The sequence below is a fragment of the Mustela nigripes genome, chromosome 7 (assembly GCF_022355385.1).
Source record: "Mustela nigripes isolate SB6536 chromosome 7, MUSNIG.SB6536, whole genome shotgun sequence".
In the NCBI taxonomy this organism is placed as follows: domain Eukaryota; kingdom Metazoa; phylum Chordata; class Mammalia; order Carnivora; family Mustelidae; genus Mustela; species Mustela nigripes.
The window spans coordinates 81,826,052-81,846,829 of NC_081563.1; positions in this window are offsets into that span (position 1 = coordinate 81,826,052).

Below are 20,778 nucleotides of genomic sequence, written 5' to 3' on the forward strand. Positions count from 1 at the left end.
AAGGTAATGCTAGTGGTAAATACTTGATGTTTTCCCAGAAATAAAACCAGGTCTTAGTGTGGTCAGTGCATCAGAGGAGACATTGTGAGCTCTGTAGTCTAAGGACATAAATAGCTTGAAAGACGCATTAATATTTTACACACAAAAATCAATATCTCCTCACTGAACGCATATGATGTTATGCTTCATTAAAGTGTATTTAAAGCCTTTTCAACATCAGGTGGTGTTGCGGAAGAGAGTAAGAGCTACAGAGCATGTTGCTGTGAGAAAGAAAGAAAGGACTAGATTAATAAAAAGGGTTAGAAAAAGGCGCTGTGTGTCCCTGGGATGTGAGATTCTTGGGAGGGTCTCCTAGTTGGAGAGCGGGTCTGGCTCACCCCCGAGGTGGCTCAGTCTGCCCTCTGCCCTGAGCCACTGCCAAAACCTGCGTAGGGCCCACCCGACAAAGGCAGCTGTGGAGGGGGGTGCAGGGCCCATGGCAGGGCTGCCTGTCAGCACCCAGATTGGAAGGGCAAGGTGATAACAGGAGCCAGGCCCTGGCTCTGCCTCTGTGTGACCCTGTCCAGGTCACTTCCCCCGCAGTAGGACCTGTTTTCTCCTCAGTGACCAGCATCATGGCTAGGCCTGAAGGAAGCACTGTCGGGGCCTGATGCACGATGTGCCCTCCAAGATGGCCGCCACCCTGTTGCTGCGCATCTGCCCACGTTTCTTTTTCTCTCTTTGCACCCCCGTCCCTCTCTGCCATTCCTTGCACCCTGCGCTCCAGCCTGAAGTCAGAGGCCGTGCTGTTTCTCTCCAGGCCCCCACTCTGAGCTCCAGTTGCTCAGTCTCCTCAAGAGCCTTCCACAGCTCAGCCTCCTCAGCGGAAAGGGAGAAAGATTGCGTTTTGCATCTGCTTGAGCGGTTGTGAGGATTAAACAGGGTGACGGTGACGCATAGCAAGTCGGAACACACTGCGGCTCACAAGCAGATACTAGGAAATACGGGTGGTCGGTACTTTATCAGGTATGTAACCAGTGGTTCCGAAGCTATCAGAAGAGGGAATTTCAAAGGGGTGGTGATGGGTACCGAATGTGTTCCGTGTTGTGACAAAGAAAAGAAAAAGGAGCCTTGAGAACAAACGTGTACCAGGCAGTCAGTGAGGGTCCTTCCTCTGCGGCTGCGGGCAGCGGCTAGTTGAGAAAACGGGCCTTCCAGATGCTTCTGTCTTCTCTTACACATATTTCCCAGGTAGTTCATTGCAGATGGTTATGTGCCTTGCCTGAAGCTAAGCCATCTTTTTTTTTTTTTTTTTTTTTTTTTTTTTTTTTTTTTTTTTACCATGTCTGCTCAGTGCCCTGGCCCTTCCCTTTCACTGCACAGATAAACGAGTAGCATGGGTTTGGGGGTGAAAAGTGATATTGTAACTGAAGTTGTACTGGGCCCCAGGCTGTTCTGGCACCCCATACCCCAAGGCCAAAGTTATGCAGCCATATCTTTTTAAAAACCCCAAATCCACTGAAAAGCATCCCCCAAATAATGTGGATAAAGTTTCAGGGAGCGGAGAAGGAAACGTTCCACTGATATCACACCAGAAAACACTTTTTTAAATCTGCCATAGCCTTTCTCTTACCTTCCTAAGATGCTCACGTATCTCTTCTTGTCCATCCCTGCCTCTGGTGCCTCTCCCCCTAACCCCTTCTCTTCAGCCTTCCTCTCCCGTTGGGACTACTCTTACACACACCCCACCCCCACCCCACCTCCCCTTTTTATGCTTTGCCTCACTATCCCCAGCCCTGTTCCAAAAAACAAAGCTCCCACCTCAGGCTACACTTATAGGAAGGCAGAAAAGGAGGAATTAATCAAGAGGTAGTATTTTCCTAGTCACAAGGTAAATATAAATTCATCTTTAATAGTTTTTATACTATACACATTTCCTAAGATTATTTTTCTCTGTTCTAGTAGCAAAGTAGCAAGAAATGAAACATCTCTTGTCTGGTTAGGGAAATGTAAGTTACTGACCACTTCTCTCTCATAAGTTCTCAGCCTGGAGAAGACACTCTTGGAACATCTAACATGAAATTTAGTTTTTACTTTGCTTTGAGGCTCAGTAGCCTAGTAAGGAAATACAGAGCTGAATTTTATGTAAGATTTTTCTTAAAGACCCCATTTATTTTAAAATGCATGTAATTCAAAACTAGTAATGGTGAGTATTTTTGTTTAGCAACTAAAGTATGTTGCGACACAGTTCTCCCTGGATCTTGTACAGCAAGGCACAGACTGCCTTTATCTTGGATTGTCTCTTTTTTAAAATTTTTTTTCTTTTTTAAGATTTCATCCATTTATTTGACAGAGAGAGAGAGTACAAGCAGGGAGAGCAGCAGGGAGAGGGAGAAGCAGGCTCCCCACTGAGCAGGGAGCCCAACGCAGGGCTCTATCCCAGGACCCCAGGATCATGACCTCAGCCAAAGACAGATGCTTAACCCACTGAGCCACCCAGGCTCCCCTGGTTTGGATCATCTTTCCAAGAATCTGAGTATAACAAATAGCCCGGTTAAAGGGTGGACATGACTAAAGGTGGCCTTCTCTGTAACGAAGGTCAGACATGTCTGCTGTCTGTTATAAAAGATGTAGTTTCCACACTCTCTGGCTCCTTCTGCAGTATAACCCACTGTGGTGCCCATATCACCCAGCCGTCTCTGTGTTGCCTGGGAGCAGGGGCTCTGGGAACTGGCACAAATTCAGCTGGGCTGGCTCTTGCTGTTGCTGTGAGTGTTGGGGAAGGTCATCAAAAAGACATGATATGATACCAGTTGACCTGTGACCTGGATCCCAGCATTTGAAGGCTCCTTACCCCTTCCCCTGTCCTTGGAATGTAGGTCCCGCTTGCCTTTTCTGCTCCTGGGACATAGGCTTGGGATAGTGAAACACTGTTGAGAACACCTACACGGTATGCATGATGGAACCCATTAAGGTCTCTATAAACTTTCAAGATTTGGTGGGCGGGTGTTGGGATCCATCCATCTTGCTATATCACCCAAGATGAGCCTCATGTGTAGGTTCCTTTTTTAATTAAAGCTGTCACCTACTGGGGTGCCTGGGTGACTCAGTTGGTTAAGCATCTGTCTTTGGCTCAGGTTATGGTCTCAAGGTCCTGGGATCCAGTCCTGCATCAGACTCCCTGGGGAGTCTGCTTCTCCCTCTCCCTCTGCACCTCCCCCTCTGCTCCTGCTCTGTCTCTCACTTTCTCTCTCTGAAATAATAAATCGAATCTTAAACAAACAAACAAAAATAAAACAACTGTCACCTACCAACCCGGAGTGGCCTGCTTCTTTCTTCAGTCTCTCCCTGTCCTCTCTATATGGGGACTGATTTCAGATGATACCTAGGAAGCTCCAAGAGGGTTGTGGTCTAATGTGTGAACAATAAACCATCCTTCATCTCTGATCCAGGACTCTCCTTCTCTACCCTCAGTGATGTACTCCCAGGGAAACTCCAGTAAGCACAGTTGACCATTCACCAGGCTCTCCAGCTTGGAAATGGTGGGTTCATGGTCTCCCTTCTTCTAAGCCTGAGAGCACCGTCTCCACTGAACACAAGGTCAATGATGAGCTGAGCCAACACCTCAGCTCAGTGTGTGCACTCGGAGTTGCTAGCTGGAAACTTCAGTGGAAATTAACACTTGTTCTGCTTCTTAGTTTACTATACTTCAAAGGTTGGTGGACTGGTCTTTATTACATCTGGTACATTTTTCTGTTAAAAGGGATTCTGTGAGTTAAAATGTTTTCTACCTGAAGGCCATATCCCCTGTCATTGTTTGTGAATGAGTCAGTGTAAGGAGGTCATTTATCCTCAGTAGCTGGAAAGAAGGAGAGCAGGAAACACAGAGCTTGTGCCCTGGAAAGTAGGGAGATGTTCGCCTTCCTGTGGTTCCTTCTGGTGTTTTCCATTTAGAAGGGTTAGAACTAGACAAATGCTGGGAAGAAATAAGACTTAAAAGAAAAAAAACATTTTTTAAAAATTAAAATGGTAGGAGTGTCTGGGTGGCTCAGTCTTAAAGCATCTGCCTTCGGCTCAGGTCATTATCCCATGAGCCCCACATCGGGCTCCCTGCTTGTGGGAAGCCTGCTTCTCCCTCTTCCACTCCCCTTGCTTATGTTCCCTCTCTTGCTGTCTCTGTCTGTCAAATAAATAAATAAAATCTTTTAAAAAATTAAAATGATAGATGTGTACCTTTCCAACAATATAGAAGCTCATCGAACGCACCTGCTAAATTCTCGCCTGCACCCCTCAGTTTGCTGGGTGTCCCATCAGGCCTTCTTCTTTGCCCATCAGGGGATGGGGAAAATGTGTATATGAGAGAGGATATTGGTGGCTCCAAAATAAAGCTAGGGAAGCAGGTGGGAGCCTCACACATGACCACTTAAGAGGGGATCAGAAAACATTTCTGAAAAATCCAGAGCCCATCTTAGAAAGTAGACCCTAAAAGAGATGGATTCCATACTTAAAACCATTGAATTGTGCACTTGAAATGGGTCAGTTGTATGGTATTTGAATTATACTTCAATAAAACTGTTATTTAAAAAAAATATTCCAAGCCAACTCAGGTTAGTAAAAAGAAAAGAGAATTCTTTTAAAACCCAGACATAGGGGCGCCTGGGTGGCTCAGTGGTTGAGCCGCTGCCTTCAGCTTGGGTCATGATCCTAGGGTCCTGGGATCGAGTCCCACATCGGGCTCTCTGCTCGGCGGGGAGCCTGCTTCCTCCTCTGTCTCTCTCTGCCTGCCTCTCAGCCTACTTGTGATCTCTGTCTGTCAAATAAATAAATAAAATCTTTAAAAAAAAATAAAAAGAAAAACCAGACATAGGCTTATGTTTCTTCGGTGTATCTATGGTGTCTCTAAAGAGATTCTAAGGATATACAAGCATATTCATAGATTTAGGCTTTTCAGAAAAGAAAGGGTGGGATAGGGAGAGGAGAAACATACCTGGGGACCCAGGGGATTACAGTTATATCTGTATTTTTTTATTTCTTAGTCGAGGTGACAGGCAGATAGTGCTTAGTATGGTAATGTGCTATGTGCCTAATGTGTTTTATTCTTTAATGGAAAATGATTAGAGATAACCAAAATTCAGAAAAATAATTTCACATAATGTAGATTTATATTTCTTTCATTAGATTTGGGTTGGTGTTTATATTGGAAGTAATTATATAATTTTTAAATACAGTTGATCTTGTGGTTTCCCTTAATTTTAAAATAAAAGGTAGCAGGGAGAACCTGGGTGGCTCAGGTCATGACGCCAGCATTCTGGGATCCAGCCCCACGTTGGTCTCCCTGCTCAGTGGGAGTCTGCCTCTCCTTCTCCTTCTGCTTCCTCTCCTTCCCCTATCCCTGCTCATGTGCACTCAAATAAATTTTTAAAATCTTTTAAAAAATAAAAATAGGTCAACTAATCTTCGACAAGTCAGGAAAGAATATCCAGTGGGAAAAAGACAGTCTCCTCAACAAATGCTGTTGGGAAAATTGGACAACCACGTGCAAAAGAATGAAACTGGACCATTTCCTTACACCATATACAAAAATAGACTCAAAATATATGAAAGACCACAATATGAGACAGGAATCCATCAAAATCCTAGAGGAGAACATAGGCAGCAACCTCTGTGACCTTGGCCACAGTAACTTCTTCCTAGACATGTCTCCAAAGGCAAGGGAAACAAAGGCAAAAATGAACTACTGGGACTTCATCAAGGTAAAAAGCTTTTGCACAGCAAAGGAAACAGTTGACAAAACCAAAAGACAACTGACAGAATGGGAGAAGGTATTTGCAAATGTCTTATCAGAAAAAGGGCAAGTATCCAAAAATCTTTATTACTTTTAACTTAAAAACAGCGTTATAATGCAGAGGTCTCCAATACCAGGCTCAGGCCCAGTAATTTGCTAGAAGGACTCCTAGAACTCAAAAAAAGTGGCTATACTCCCAGTCATGGTTTTTTACAGAGAAGGGATTACAGATTAACATCAGCAGAGGAAAGAGGCACATGTGTCCAGGGGACAGCATGTGCAAGGTTCCGCGTGTCTGTCCCATCACACGTGTGCAGGCCACCTGCTCCTCCTGGGAACAGGGGCGGGACATGCTGTATTGCCAACCAGGCACCTCTTATTACCAAAAGTATTGAAAAAAGGACGGTATCAATGTATTACTTACATAAGACACGAGGAAAAAAAAAAAAGACACGAGGTTATTAAAGACCAGAAGAAGCCTTGGAAACTGTCAAAAGTGGTTGTCTCCCTGTAGAAGAACATCTGGGGAGGAGCATGCCAGGAGAACACTGTTACTCCATGACGAGCCTGTTAGAACTATTCCATCTCGCTACTCTCGATTTGGTAAAATAAAAATTAACTAACGTTTTAACAAATTAAAAAGATGGTGAAAAGTCAGTCACGTTTTTTAAAATCATAAAAGGATTGTAACAATAAACCATACTTAATGTTTTAGAAAATGTAAGGAATGTTGGAAGATATATCCAGAAAATGTTCTAGGAAGGAAAACAGTGACAAATGGAAACAGGTAGTATCTATGTGACGGAGAAGTTCCAGCATCGTTTTGAGTGCAATTTTTTTTTTAAAGATTTTATTTACTCACTTGACACAGAGAGATCGCAAGTAGGCAGAGACGCAGGCAGAGATAGAGGAGGAAGCAGACTCCCTGCTCAGCCGAGAGCCCGATATGCTGAAGGCAGAGGCTTAACCCACTGAGCCACCCAGATGCCTTTGAGTGTGATTTTTAAATGTTATGTTTATGAACTTGAAAAAATGTGCAAGGGCTTTTCTGGGTTCCTTTGCAACATGAGGCCCTTCCTTTTTTGCAAAAGGCAGTGGGTTCCAGGTTGTTCCCCTAGAGCCTGTGGGAAGACGGAGGCACATCCAGGCAACCTAGAGGGTTAGTTCAGAGGAGGCCAAGTGAGTGGGGCTCTAGGAGCCCCCACTTCAGTGGGAAGGGCTCTCCTTTAGTCTGATTTACCTAGTTGTGGCCTCTCTGGGATTTCTTATGAGAGGGGCGACCTCTGCTGGTAAAGCTCTGAAAGTACTGCCAGAGTCCAGACCTGCAGTGATCCTGTGCTTGAGGAAGGATTCTATCCTTAAATTAATTCAGAAATAGCTCAGATCACTGCATCTCTAGGCACTGAGCTCTTTATCTGGACAGCTTGTGCTAGATTTGGGCAAAGGGATCTGGTCTGCTGAAGCACCAGCGCAGCAGCAGTTGCAGTTCAGGTGTTGGACGTTTGGGTGCTGGTGGTCTCCTAGGTTAGCAGGTTCAAATGGTCAGATTATAGGTGAGCAAGGGTGCTTGGGTGGCTCAATGGGTTAAGCCTCTGCCTTCAGTTCAGGTCATGGTCTCAGGGTCCTGGGATCGAGCCCTGTATCGGGCTCTCTGCTCAGCAGGGAGCCTGATTTTCCTGCTTCTCTCTCTGCCTGCCTCCTTGTCTACTTGTGATCTCTCTCTCTCTGTTAAAAAAAAAAAAAAAAATTGCAGGTGAGCACGGGAGCAAGGGATTATGGCTCTCTAGGGCTTCCTGGTCAAAACACTGGGACTCTCCGCCGTTCTTTGTCAGCAAACATTAACTGAACGCTACAGTGGCCAGGCACTGGCGGGGAGCTGGGTATCCAGGAGTGAAGAAGGACATGCACCTGACTTCACAGTGGGCAGGCTACTTGATGATACAGGCAGTTCTAGAACACTGTTATACCACCTGTTTCATCTGCCCTCCCCTACAGACACTGTCCACGTTTCTGCTCTCTACTGTAGGAAGCCCACCCCCCTGAGGGCCACGTCAACAGCTTCCTTAAGCCCCTGTCTTTGGTCGGGTTTGCTCCAGCGCGAAATCTGAGTGGGCAGAAGAGTAGGATGTTTAGGGCATTTCTTTCCCTAGCACATATGAAGGGCAGCAATCCTATATGACTCTTTCCTTCTGGCTTCTGACAATCCTTCCTTCCATTTGTTTCTTCGGAGCTGGAGATGTCCTGGGGAGTTGCACTATTGCTGTGACTCCCTACATCCCACCCAAGCTCCCCTAAAGTTATGTCATTTGAACATGACATCTGTCTCCTGTTGGGACCTTGCAACTCTGACAAGTGCAATGTTAGGACAGGCGCAGAGCCTAGCACAGAGTAGAGTATATCTTGTTATGAGGGTGTGTAGAAGAGGTGGTGTGAGACAGAACAGTGGGTCAATTTTGCTGAGTTCTGACTTGATTGGCTGATGTGACATTAACAGGCAGTCATCTTATGATTCAAAAGCCCATCAACACGGATGCCTGGGTGGCTCAGCTGCTTAAGCATCTGCCTTTAGCTCAGGGCCTGATCCTGGGGTCCTGGGATCAAGCCCTTCCTTGGGCTTCCTGCTCAGCAACCCTGCTTCTCCCTCTCACTCTGCCTGCTACTCCCCCTGCTGTCCTCTCTCTCTGTGTCAAATAAATAAAATCTTAAAAAGAAAAAAATAATGGCCTTAATAAAGCAGTAAACGTTAGTAATTGTATTAAATCTCATCCCTTAAGCACATCCCTTTTTAATATTCTAACAAATAGGAAGTACACAGAAGGCCGTTCTGCTGCATCCATAGTCATTTCAAAGAAAAATGCTTCTGCACTTTGCTGGGATAATTATGAACTGAATTATCCCCCCCAACCCCCACAGAACACCATTTTTACTTGCAAGCACAATTAGCAGGCAAATGATGGCTATTCAGAGTCAGGCACGTAGCAAATGTTTTCCTGAAAATGAATGAAGTAAATCTGTCACGTCAAGGAAAACTACTGGTAGTATTTGTTGCCAAAATCTGAGGGTTCATGTGAAAATGAGAATTTTGAAAAACTTGTCTCTGCCACTGTGCGCTTCAGAGCTTTCCAGTACTTAAAATACTTTTCTGATGAGATCAGTAATGATATTAATGTGATTTTTTTAATATTGTGCAGTGAAATGTCTCAACATTCAGAAGATCTGCATATCGCAGGGAGCATATTTTCCAAATGACTAATGTGTGAGCATCCAGAAATTATCCATGGTAAAAGACGTCCACAGTATGTAAGCTGGACTGACAGATTTTAATGTAAATGACCATAAAAACTCATTGATACAGTTTCAGATACTGATCTGAAACCTTTAAGAAACTATTAACTTGTTGAGTTTGGGTGATGTATTGAAGAATAGCCAGAGTTATGTAAAAAGGCTATTCCCTTTTCAACTAAGTGCCTGAGTCTGGATTGTCTTCCTATAGAACAAACAAAACATACCCAACAGATTAAATATGGAAACAGATATGAAAATTGAGCTCCCTTCCATTGAGCTAGACATTCAGGGTACATAACACTACCCTCTCTTCTCACATGTGTTTTATTTTCATTCTTATTTTTTATTTTATTTTATTTATTTATTTGACAGAGAGAGATCACAAGTAGGCCGAGAGGCAGGCAGAGAGAGAGGAAGGGAAGTTGGCTCCCTGCTGAGCAGAGAGCCCGATGCGGGACTCGATCCCAGGACCCCCGGACCATGACCCGAGCCGAAGGCAGATGATTAACCCACTGAGCCACCCAGGTGCCCCTCATTCTTATTTTTAAGTGAATAAATATTTAAACATTTTATCTGTCTTATTTTTTAATACAGTAACTTTTGAGAGATATAACCCATATAAACAAAAGCTTTTTGGGCTCATCGATCTTTTTTTTTTTTTAAGATTTTATTCATTTATTTGACAGACAGAGATCACAAGTAGGCAGAAAGGCAGGCAGAGAGAGAGAGGGGAGGGGGAAGCAGACTCCCTGCTGAGCAGAGAACCCGATGTGGGGCTTGATCCTAGGATGCTGGGATCATGACCTGAGCTGAAGGCAGAGGCTTTAACCCAGTGAGCCACCCAGGCACCCCATCATTGTTCATTTTTAAGAGAATACAGGATTTCTGAGTCTGGTAAATCTGAGAACTGCTTGTCTGTGAGAGGGAGGTCTGGATGTCCTTGGGCAGTAAGGAGACATTCAGGAGGTGGAGACACTGGGCAATCCATGAACCCCATGTATGGGCATAATTTTTAAAAAATTTTTATTTAAATTCACTGTAGTTAACATATACTATTTATTAGGTTCAGAAGTAGAATTTAGTGATTCATCAGTTGTATGTAACATCCAGTGCTCGTTCCATCAGGTGCCTCCTTAATGGCCATCACCTAGTTAACCTCTCCACCCGCCCACCTCTGCTCCTGCTACCCTCAGTCTGTTCCCTGTAGTTAAGAGTCTTTTATGGTTTGCCTGTGGATGGGCATGATTTTAAATATCATGGGAGCCAAGTTTTTGTGTGCTGGGCACTGTGCCAAACTTCTGTGGTCATTATCTTACTTGCAAGAATCCTTTGAAAGTTGGTTCTATTAAACTTGTCACTTCCAAATGAGGAAACAGACTTAGATCTCACTTCACGAGGCTAGTGACAGGTGGGGACTCAAGCTCAGCCAGCTGGCTTGGGGTCCTGTGTTGAGAACCATGACTCCATGCTACCCTGGACACAAGGCTGTTTCCTTTATGTTGCTTTTCCAACAGAATGAAATAGTTCATGAAAATCCCATCTCACTTTCACCCTCCAAATGCCAAAGGACCCGCCCTGTAGCTTGCACTAAATTATCTTGGGGCACGCATAATGAGCTCCAGTACAATTATATGCAAACAGAGGCAAACCCTGCCACAGGGAAATGAGAGCAATAACCACTTGGTTTTTCATTTGTTTCCCCTTCTGAGTTCTTAATTCACAGTTTACAATGAGTGGCTGTTTTCAGTTCTGTTGTTGCAGCAAATGAATGGACCTACCAGTTCTCTTTAGCAGGATCATTCATTGCTGAAGGAACAAAAGGGATAAGTTTGGTCTTTTTCATTGGGAGGATTTAGAAATGCTTGAAATCAATTTCATGTCAGATGGATTGTGTTGAGGTCATTGAAAGGCTAAAATGAAAGTTTTACTGGAGAAGGTGAACCCCTGAAGCCAATTTCATGCTTAAAAATCCACAAAGAGTAATCCTTTAAAAATAAACCCAACTTGGGATGCCTGGGTAGCTCATTGGGTTAAGCGTCTGACTCTTGATTTCGGCTGGGGTCATGAGGGTCTCTGGGTGGTGAGATCAAGCCCCACATTGGGCTCAGTGCTCAGTGTGGAGTCTGTCTGAGATTCTCTCCCTCTTCCTCTGTCCCTCCTTCTGCTTGTGTGGGCTTGTGCTCTGTTTCTCGATAAATAAATAAAATATATTTTTTTAAATAAACAATTTTTCCCCTTTGTTTTCAAGATAGGTAAGAGGGCACAGGGGGAGCCCCAGAGAACAGCTTCTCTCCCTGTGGGTTTTCTTTGTTATCTAGAAGAGGAAACTGAGGTTCAGAGGTGTCAACAACCTGCCCAAAGGTACAAAACAGAGGAAAGACTAAGCTTCTTCTCATCTAGCATAAAGGTTCCTCAAGGGCAGGGACTAGGTCTCACTCACATGGTAGCCCCAGCCAGGGCAAGGGGGCTGGCAAATGGGCATGGCAGGTGTCTGCTGAGCTGATCCCCAGCCCCAAGCCCTGTGAACTTGACTCAAGCTCAAGGCTACCTACCTGGCTTCCTACTCTTCTGACATTGTTGGTCAAGTGGTCTGAGTGCCCTGAATTGAGAAGGAACCCCAAATGATCTAGGACCACAGGCAGAATATGGGAATATGGGACAGCTTTGAGGGAGAATAAAAAAAAAAAAAAAATGGAAAGAGCTTTCTGATGCTAATGTATTCACAGGAGATGGCTATTCAGCTGATGGGCAGAGAACCAAGTTCCCATTGACTCTGCCTTTCTTTTTGCCTCTCCGTTTTTTCTGAAAGAACCATGGGAAGAGATAAGAAAAATTAACCACGAGAGCAATTAGACCGTGCTGCAGGGAGACTTACACTGTTTTGCCTTGTGCTTCATGTGTCCACATGGCAAGTGGATGGAAGCTGCTGTCGGCAGTCTGGGACAGAGCTGCTGGAGTCCCTGCAGGCGGAACAAAGGAGAAGGGGACATCTGGCCTTCCTTTTAGTTTGGAAAACGGGAGAGACTCCAGGAAGAACACATAGGCAGGTGTGTGAGTAAAAAGAATAAATTCCAATCATACGCTTACAAACCATGTTTTTTGTCTTTCAGTAAGATTTATTCCACCGAAAATAACACATGTTGATTTGGAAGTCACATGAATGTAAAAAGAAAAACAGGTATCCATCTAAAGACAGCCACTGTTTACAGCTTTAAATATGTGTGTGTGTACGTGAGTGTGTGTGTGTGTGTGTATACATATGTATCACCTTTGTTTGCTTTTGGCATTCTCCATTATACTGTAGGAATGTCGCTATATATTTTTTAACTTTATTTTGAAATCACTGCAATCCTACTTCAAAAAAAAAAAAAAGGGAAGAAGAAGAAGAAAAAGAAAGAAGGGTGCCTGGCTGGTTCAGCTGGTAGAGCACGTGACCTTGATCTCAGGGTCATAGGTTCAAGCCCCACACTGGGCATGGAACCTACTTAAATAAAAAAAGGAAAAAAAGAAATAATTGCTGAGTCACAGGAAATTGCAAAAAAAAAAAAAACAACAACAAAAACCACATAAGGAGAGCTCCCATGTACTCTTCACCAGTTTTCCTTAGCGGTAACATCTTGCGTGACAATGAAATACAATCAGTTAGGAAGCAAGCAGTTGCAACATATGCGTGTGGTTCTATGTAGTTTTATCTCACATGGACACCTGTGTCGTGTAGCTACCTGCACAATCACCATACAGATCTGTTCTGTTAGAGTCACATCACGCTCTGCCCCTCTGCCCCTCCCACCACCCCAATCTCTGGAAACCATTCATCTATTTTTTAGCCCTAGAATTTTATTATTTCAAGGCAGTTATGTAAATGGAATCATAAGCATGTAACTTTTTAAGATTGGTTTTCTCCACCTAGTGTAATTCCCTTGAGATCCATCCAAGTTGTTATGTGTATCAATAAATGCCTTCGTTTTTCATTGCTGTATAGATTTACCATATACTTTATTTAATTTATTTATTTATTTTTAAAGATTTTATTTATTTATTTGACAGGCAGAGATCACAAGTAGGCAGAGAGGCAGGCAGAGAGAGAAAGGTGGAAGCAGGCTCCCTGCTGAGCAGAGAGCCCAATGCTGGGCTCGATCCCAGGACCCTGGGATCATGACCTGAGCAGAAAGCAGAGGCTTTAACCCACTGAGCCACCCAGGCACCCCAAGATTTACCATATACTTTTAACTGGTCAGTAAACAAAATTGGATAACGACCACATAGCATCCAGCTGGTAGAGATGCTCTAGATTTCCTAGCTATTCCCTTATCATTAGACATTTAGGGATTAGTGATGAAAATAACTGCTACTGGATATCTTGTCCAAGAAAGGGTCTCCTGATTCTGATTTCTTTAAGATGGGCTTTCAGAGGTGGAGTTATTTAGACGTAGGCTATTAATGTCTGTCAGACTCTTACTGCACATTACCAAATGACTTTTCCAAAAGGTGCACTATGTTTACGACCCCACTGGCCATTTAGAGACAAAGAAAAGAGGTCTCCCCAAGTTACAGGCTGAATAACAAAGGTGTAACTTGCTTTCTGCAAAAGCCAACTCCACAGGAGAAGTTAATGGGCCTGTTATGTCCAAGATGTACTTGGTTTGGCATGCATATCCTAGAGTTATCTTGGTCTTGTGGTTGCCGCCTACTGTGGCTGACATGACTGGTATGGCAGTGGCCAGGGGGCCTGTCCACGCTCTGAACCGTGCCTTCTCTGAATTATGCTGGATACCTCAAAGAGGCTGATCCCTGGAAGTAAAGAAGGAAAAGTGAAAAAAATCACAAAATCTCAGGTCTGAGAGGACAAGTGACTGACAGGGGTGTGCACACCACTGGCACGTTGAGCCCACCAATGGCAGCGACTAGCTGGGAGCTCTATCTTCATGACTGACAAGCAGCTTCAGTGAAATCGACCCTTGCTGTATCATTAGTGTATCATTAATAAATAAATGATATCATTAGCTGTATCATTAATCAGCTAACCTATGAGTAAGAATCAAATCCTAAAGTTGCTTCATTCACATCGTGCAAAGATCTCTGAAACACTGACATTCCTTCTAGGATTAATAACTCAAAAATTTTGGCCAAAGATGCTATGTGTCCTACCGTCATATGTTCAGTGTCACAAGCAGTCCCAGCCTCAACATAGGACATACTGATGGCTCTAGTCCAAGGAAATGCAATGGGCTCTCACCCGCCAGAACCTCGAGCTACCTAGGGGAAAAGTGACCAACTCTACAGGCAACTATAATCTAGAGCCAGACCTGAGAGAGCCTGGTGAACTCAAATCCTGGTCCCAGCAGGGGAATAGACAGGACCAAGGTCTCCTGGTCATCTCTGCTTAAAGAGGCAGTGGTTCTCACCAGAGTTGGACATCCAGAGTTAGGCTTCCTAGAAGCCCAAGAGATCCAGTTGGATCTAGAGAGGGGAAAGAACTGAGGAATTACGATTTGTGGTTCAGCTCACGGAAGCTACTGCAACATGCATGAGCAAAGGTTATGAGCTGGGAAGGGATGGGTCCACTAGCATATACAGACCCTTTGACCTCATCTCCCCTGATGTTAACATGTGTAGCTACAGAAGGCAGCAACTGGATACACGCTCAGCATTGCTTGGACCCACACTCAGGACTGAGGTGGTCCCAGTTCCTCTGCTCCCTGCGTGTAACCGTGGTCTGAGCTATTTGATTGTCTCCCTTTTGCTCCGAGTTTCCTGGGATTCCGGCAGCCACTTGAGAGACAAGGAAACATTTCCTTGCCTCCTGCCAAAATTAAGTTCACTCTCTGTTATGGGTTGAGTTGGGGTCCACCTCTCCCAAATTCACACGCTAAATTCTAACCTCCCAGTTAGGATGTAACTGTATTTGTAGAGGGTCTTTTTTTCTTTTTTAAAGATTTTATTTATTTATTTGACAGAGAGAAATCACAAGTAGATGGAGAGGCAGGCAGAGAGAGAGAGAGGGAAGCAGGCTCTCTGCTCAGCAGAGAGCCCGATGCGGGACTCGATCCCAGGACTCTGAGATCATGACCTGAGCTGAAGGCAGTGGCTTAACCCACTGAGCTACCCAGGCACCCTGTAGAGGGTCTTTAAAGAAGTGAGTTTATGAGTTTATGTGGGCCGTAATCCACTATGACTCGTGTCCTTGTAAGAAGAGGACATTAGATAGAAAACCATTGAAAGATGCCAAGAGAAGATGGCCATCTATGAGCCAAGGAGAGAGGTCTGAGAGGAAATCAACCCTATTGATTACCTTGATCTCAGACTTCTAGCCTCCTGAACTGCGAGAAATAAATTTCTGTTTAAATTTCTGTTGTTTAAGCCTCGTTGGGGGTACTTTGTTACAGAAGCCTGAGCCAATTCATGGACATTTCCAGCTACCTTTGAAAGGGAAATAAATGCTCAGAAAAGAGAACAATGAGAAAAAAGCATGAGGATTTCTTTAAAAAAATTTTTTTTTAAATTTTATTTTTTGAGAGAGAGAAAAGCAGAGCAGAGGCAGAGGGAAAGGGAGAAGCAGACTCCCTGCTGAGCAGGGAGCCTGCCTTGAGGCTCCATCCCAGGACCCTGAGATCATGACCTGAGCTGAAGGCAGACGCTTAACCCAGTGAACTACACAAGTGCCCCCAAAGCACAAGAATGTCTACAAAAGGATGAAAACAAAAGCAAACATCAGACAAGAGTTTAGCTCAGATATGAAAGCCAAATGTCCTTCGACCTTGGCTACCCAAAGCTCAGCAAGGGAGCAGCAAGTGTTCTGAGAAGTTTCTGAACCAGGGTCACAGGATCCAATTTCTAGCAACTACATACCCTCTCTCCGCACCACTCCTGTGAACCCCAGCTGCAAGTCTCATTCTCGGGGAAGAATAACGACAACTGAACAGGGATGAGAGAAGTAGAAAAACTACAAAAGACAGGGGTCCCTGGGTGGTTCAGTGGGCTAAATTTTCTGCTTTCCGCTCAGGTTGTGATCTCAGGTTCCTGGGATGGAGCCCCACATTGGGCTCTCTGCTCAGCAGGGAGCCTGCTTCCCCCTCTCTCTGCCTGCCTCTCTGCCTACTTGTGATCTCTGTCTGTCAAATAAATAATAAAATCCTAAAAAAAAAAAAAAAAAAAGAAAGAAAGAAAAACTAAAGACAGACCCCAAGAATTCAAAAAAAGTATAACAACTAGAGGACACTTTGTACAGAGCAAATAGTTCTTTATGCCTAATTGGCCCTTGTCATTACTGTCTCAGAGGAGCATTAAACTGTGTCTGCACACTCTATCTGAAGAAAGGGAAACAAGATCTAGGAAGAATTTAAATCCATTTCAGCAGGATGTTTTGACTATATGGTAATGTCAGTTATCATAAAGGATAAAGTGATTATCCAATGTGGGGGAGGGGAGAATTAGTTAATTAATTAATAGTTAATTAACTATTAGAAAAGTTGCTGTGGGGCTGACCAAGAGGTCACCAAGCTCTCCTGACATTATGAGAGCAGGGCTTGATCTGTTGTTCACTGCCTTTCGACAGTGCCTACAACACTGACACATACTGGGAGCTCAAAACAGTATTCATTAATCCCCAAATGCTGATTTCAAGTCTAAGGATACAGAGGTGAGATGAATGTGAAGGATGGATACCAAGGCATAAGCTAAGGAGAGCTTAGGGCCCTCAGGAGGCTGAGGATAAGCTACTCAAGGTGTGCCATTTTGGCATATTGATTATTTAAAATAAAATTTCTTTTTTAAAAAGATTTAATTTTTTGATTTGAGAGAGAGAGCAAGCCAGAGAACACAGGCAGGGGGAGTGGCAGGCTGAGGGAAAAGCAGGCTTCCAGTTGGGCAGGGAAACTGACACAGGGCTTGATCCCAGGACTCAGATCCTGACCTGAGCCAAAGGCAGGGGTTAACCAACTTAGCCAACTGAGCCACCCACGTGCCCCATAAAATAAAACTTCTTAAGAGGCAGCCTGGGTAAGAAGGACACTCAGACCCTCCTCTGCCCCCCTGAAATCTTCCTTGCGAGCAGTAACCTCCCTGTACTCAGAGGTAAAGAAAAACCCTCATCATCAGAGATGGGAAATTTAGAGCAGAAAAACCTGTACAAACACCCCTGTTACCTCTTACTAATTTCCTACCCCAGCCCAAATTCTGCATAGAATTCCTTACTCATGGAAGCTTCCAAAGTTGTTTTCTTTGTCCTGTCAGTTCCTCACAGATTTATTTCTCTTTGTCTATAAAGTATGAAAACTTCCTGCCTTGGCCATTTCTTGAGGTTTCAATTTTATTATTGGACCGCTCTGCCCATGTAATAAAAATTTGGGTTTTTTTCCTCCTTTTAATCTGTCTCCTATAAATCTAATTATTAATCTAGTTGGAAGAACCTTTTACCAAGGAAAATGTTTTTCTCCCCTTGGCCTCTGCTGGGTTGAATAGTGTCTCCCCAAAATTCATGTCCACTTGGAACCGTAGATCGTGTTCTTATTTGGAAATGGAGTCTTTGTAGATGTCATTGAAACTGCATGGGGTGCCTGGGTGGCTCAGTGGGTTAAGCCTCTGCCTTCAGCTCAGGTCATGATCTCAGGGTCCGGGGATGGAGCCCCGCATGGGGATCTCTGCTCAGCAAGGAGCCTACTTTCACCTCTCTCTCTGCCTACTTGTAATCTCCCTCTGTCAAATAAATAAATAAAATCTTTAAAAAAGAAAGAAACTGCTTAATAGCATCAAGTTGCACAAAAATAAAAGTGGCTACACTGGTGTTTATTCGGGGAAGGTTGATTTAAAGTAATCTTTTGCATCTCTTCCACAAACCTCCCCTTCCCCCTTCTTAGCCTTTTGTTTCAGGAACCTGGTGGCAGCCTGAAAATGACTAACACTGGGGAGGCTGGCAGCACAGACAGGGCTCCTACTGAAACTCCTATCTTCAAAAAACAGTAAAACACACTTAATACATTATATATATATTGCTATTACAAATAGAACCCACAATGTAAAATGACTCAAACACAGTGTTTATTTACCATAGGAAAAAAATAATTTCAAAGAAGGGGAAGGAAAGGGGGTCAGGGGGCTTGAAGTTTTGAAAAGGCCATAGCCTGCTGCAGACTTATTGCCCTGCAAAACCAATAGGGGCGCCTGGGTGGCTCAGTGGGTTAAGCCTCTGCTTTCAGCTCAGGTCATGATCTCAGGGTCCTGCGTCAAGCCCCACATCGGCTCTCTGCTCAGCAGGGAGAGCCTGCTTCCCCTTCTCTCTCCCTACCTGCCTCTCTCTGCCTACTTGCGATTTCTGTCAAATAAATAAACAAAATCTTAAAAAAAAAAAAAAAAAAGCGCAATAGTCTTTAGCGCAGACTCTGCCTTCGAGTTATTGTTGGCCCCAAAGTACGAAGGTGGGTTTCTGATAACAATGAAGGTGAGATTCTACGGGATTAGGGGGGACCCTCCGTCCACTGACTGGTGAGGTGGTAGAGCTAGGTTCTTGTCTCCCAGAGTTGAAGAATGAATGTCAAGGACAAAGGAGAGTGAGTAAAGCGATAGGAGTTTTTATTAAGCAAGAGTCCAGGGAAAAAAATAAGCTTTCAGGAGAGGGGTCCCGACAGAGCCGCCACTGAGGGCTTTTACGGTTGGTCTTTTATTTAGAAAGCTAACCAGAGAACTTAAATCTTTCTGACTTCTCTACTGGCAGCACCATTGATTAAGGACTAGTGATAACATCTTTATTTTTTTTTAAGATTTTTATTTATTTATTTGAGAGAGTGAGCGAGCGAGCGAGAGAGAGAGAGCATGAGAGGGGAGAAGGTCAGAGGGACAAGCAGACTCCGCATGGAGCTGGGAGCCCGATGCAGGACTCGATCCCGGGACTCCGGGATCATGACCTGAGCCGAAGGCAGTCGCCCAACCAACTGAGCCATCCAGGCACCCTAGTGATAACATCTTTAATGGCTTACTTCCTTTTAGGGTCTGATTATTTTCAGTTGACCACAGGAGACCGTGATAAATAAAACTCCTCCCTCGGACAGCAAGAGCAAGGGTGCTCTAGAATGTTCCCTTATCTCTGATTTCCTTACACCTCCACATTTTGGGGATTTCTGTGAGCCTGATCCAGTAGCCCCCTCACCTATCTCTCCCTATCTAGCCCCGCCTGTCCCTTTCTCCCTGGTGTCCACATAAGAAGGCCATGTGACACCCAGACACACAGGAAAGAAGGCCATGTGACTACAGAGGCAGAGACAGAAGTGGTGCCAAAGGATGCCAGAGACTCTGGCAACCACCAGAACCTAGTGGACAAGGGAGAATTCTTCCCTAGAGCCTTCAGAGGGAACATAGATAGCCCTGCCCACCAACACCTTCATTTTGGACTTTTGGCCTCCAGGACTGTGAGAAAACAAATTTCTGTTGTGTTTAACTACCAAGTTCGTGGCTGCTATCAGGAAACTAATGCAGGACCTGAGAGTTGTTTTCAGGGAACAAGTAGGAAACTCTGGATATCATCTCAATTTTGAAAATGGTCCTACAAAAAGAAAAGTATTTAGTTCTTTTGGTGGCGGTGCGTCATATGTTCAAATATTTTGAAATATCTTCAAAAAACAGTAAAACACACTTAATACATTATATATATATTGCTATTACAAATAGAACCCACAATGTAAAATGACTCAAACACAGTGTTTATTTACCATAGGAAAAAAATAAGAATTTTTTAAAGGGATTTTATTTATTTATTTGACAGAGACAATAGGAGAAGGAACACAAGCAGTGGGAGTGGGAGAGGGAGAAGCAGGCTTTCCGCAGCAGGGAGCCCAATTTGGGGTTCTATTCCAAGACCCTGGTATCACTACCCAAGCCAAAGGCAGACTCTTAACAACTGAGCCACCCAGGTGCCCCAAAATGAGAATATTTTCAAGCTAATTGTAGGGGCCACTATATAGTGTTAAAAGGTTGGACTGGGCCCAACAGTCCAGGCATTACCAAATTGTACTGGCTGTTAGAAATGTTGTTTTGGGGGTGCCTGGGTGGCTCAGTGGGTTAAAGCCCAGGGTCCTGGGATCGAGCCCCATGTCCGGCTCTCTGCTCAGCGGGGAGCCTGCTTCCTCCTCTCTCTCTGCCTCCTTGTGATTTCTGTCTGTCAAATAAATAAATAAATCTTAAAAAAAAAAAAAAAGAAAGAAAGAAAAGAAATGTTGTTTTGGGGCTACCTGAGTGGCTCAGTCAGTTGGGCCTCCAACTGTTGATGTCAGCTAGTCTTGATTCAGGTTCCTGAGTTCAAGGCCATTGTTGGGCTCCAGTTTAAAAAAAAAAAAAAAAAAGTAGTTTTGGCAAGACCTTACTAATGGGTAATCTAGCAGTAAGTTGAAGACTTCATAATTTTCATACTAGTGATCCAGCCAGTTCTCTCCTTTCAGTTTTACTTTAGAATGAAGGTGGCTCCTAACTAAATGATTCTTGAGCTGCCAGCAATGTTCAGCGCAGATGGATTTCCCCAACTTGCCTTGTGGAAATCGCTGGAGAAATTCCCCAAGTTCCTTTAGAAGCTTAGGGAAGAACTGGACAAGTCTGGGGAAACCCACTCGGGATTCAGCCCAGCGTTCCCATTAGAGTCACCTGGGGAGGTGTTAGGTATTTTTTAATACCGAAGCCGCCATCTTTGAGGGCTGGCTTTACTATTGCTAAAGGTTCTTGGGGGGCTTCCAACCACAGTCAAGGCC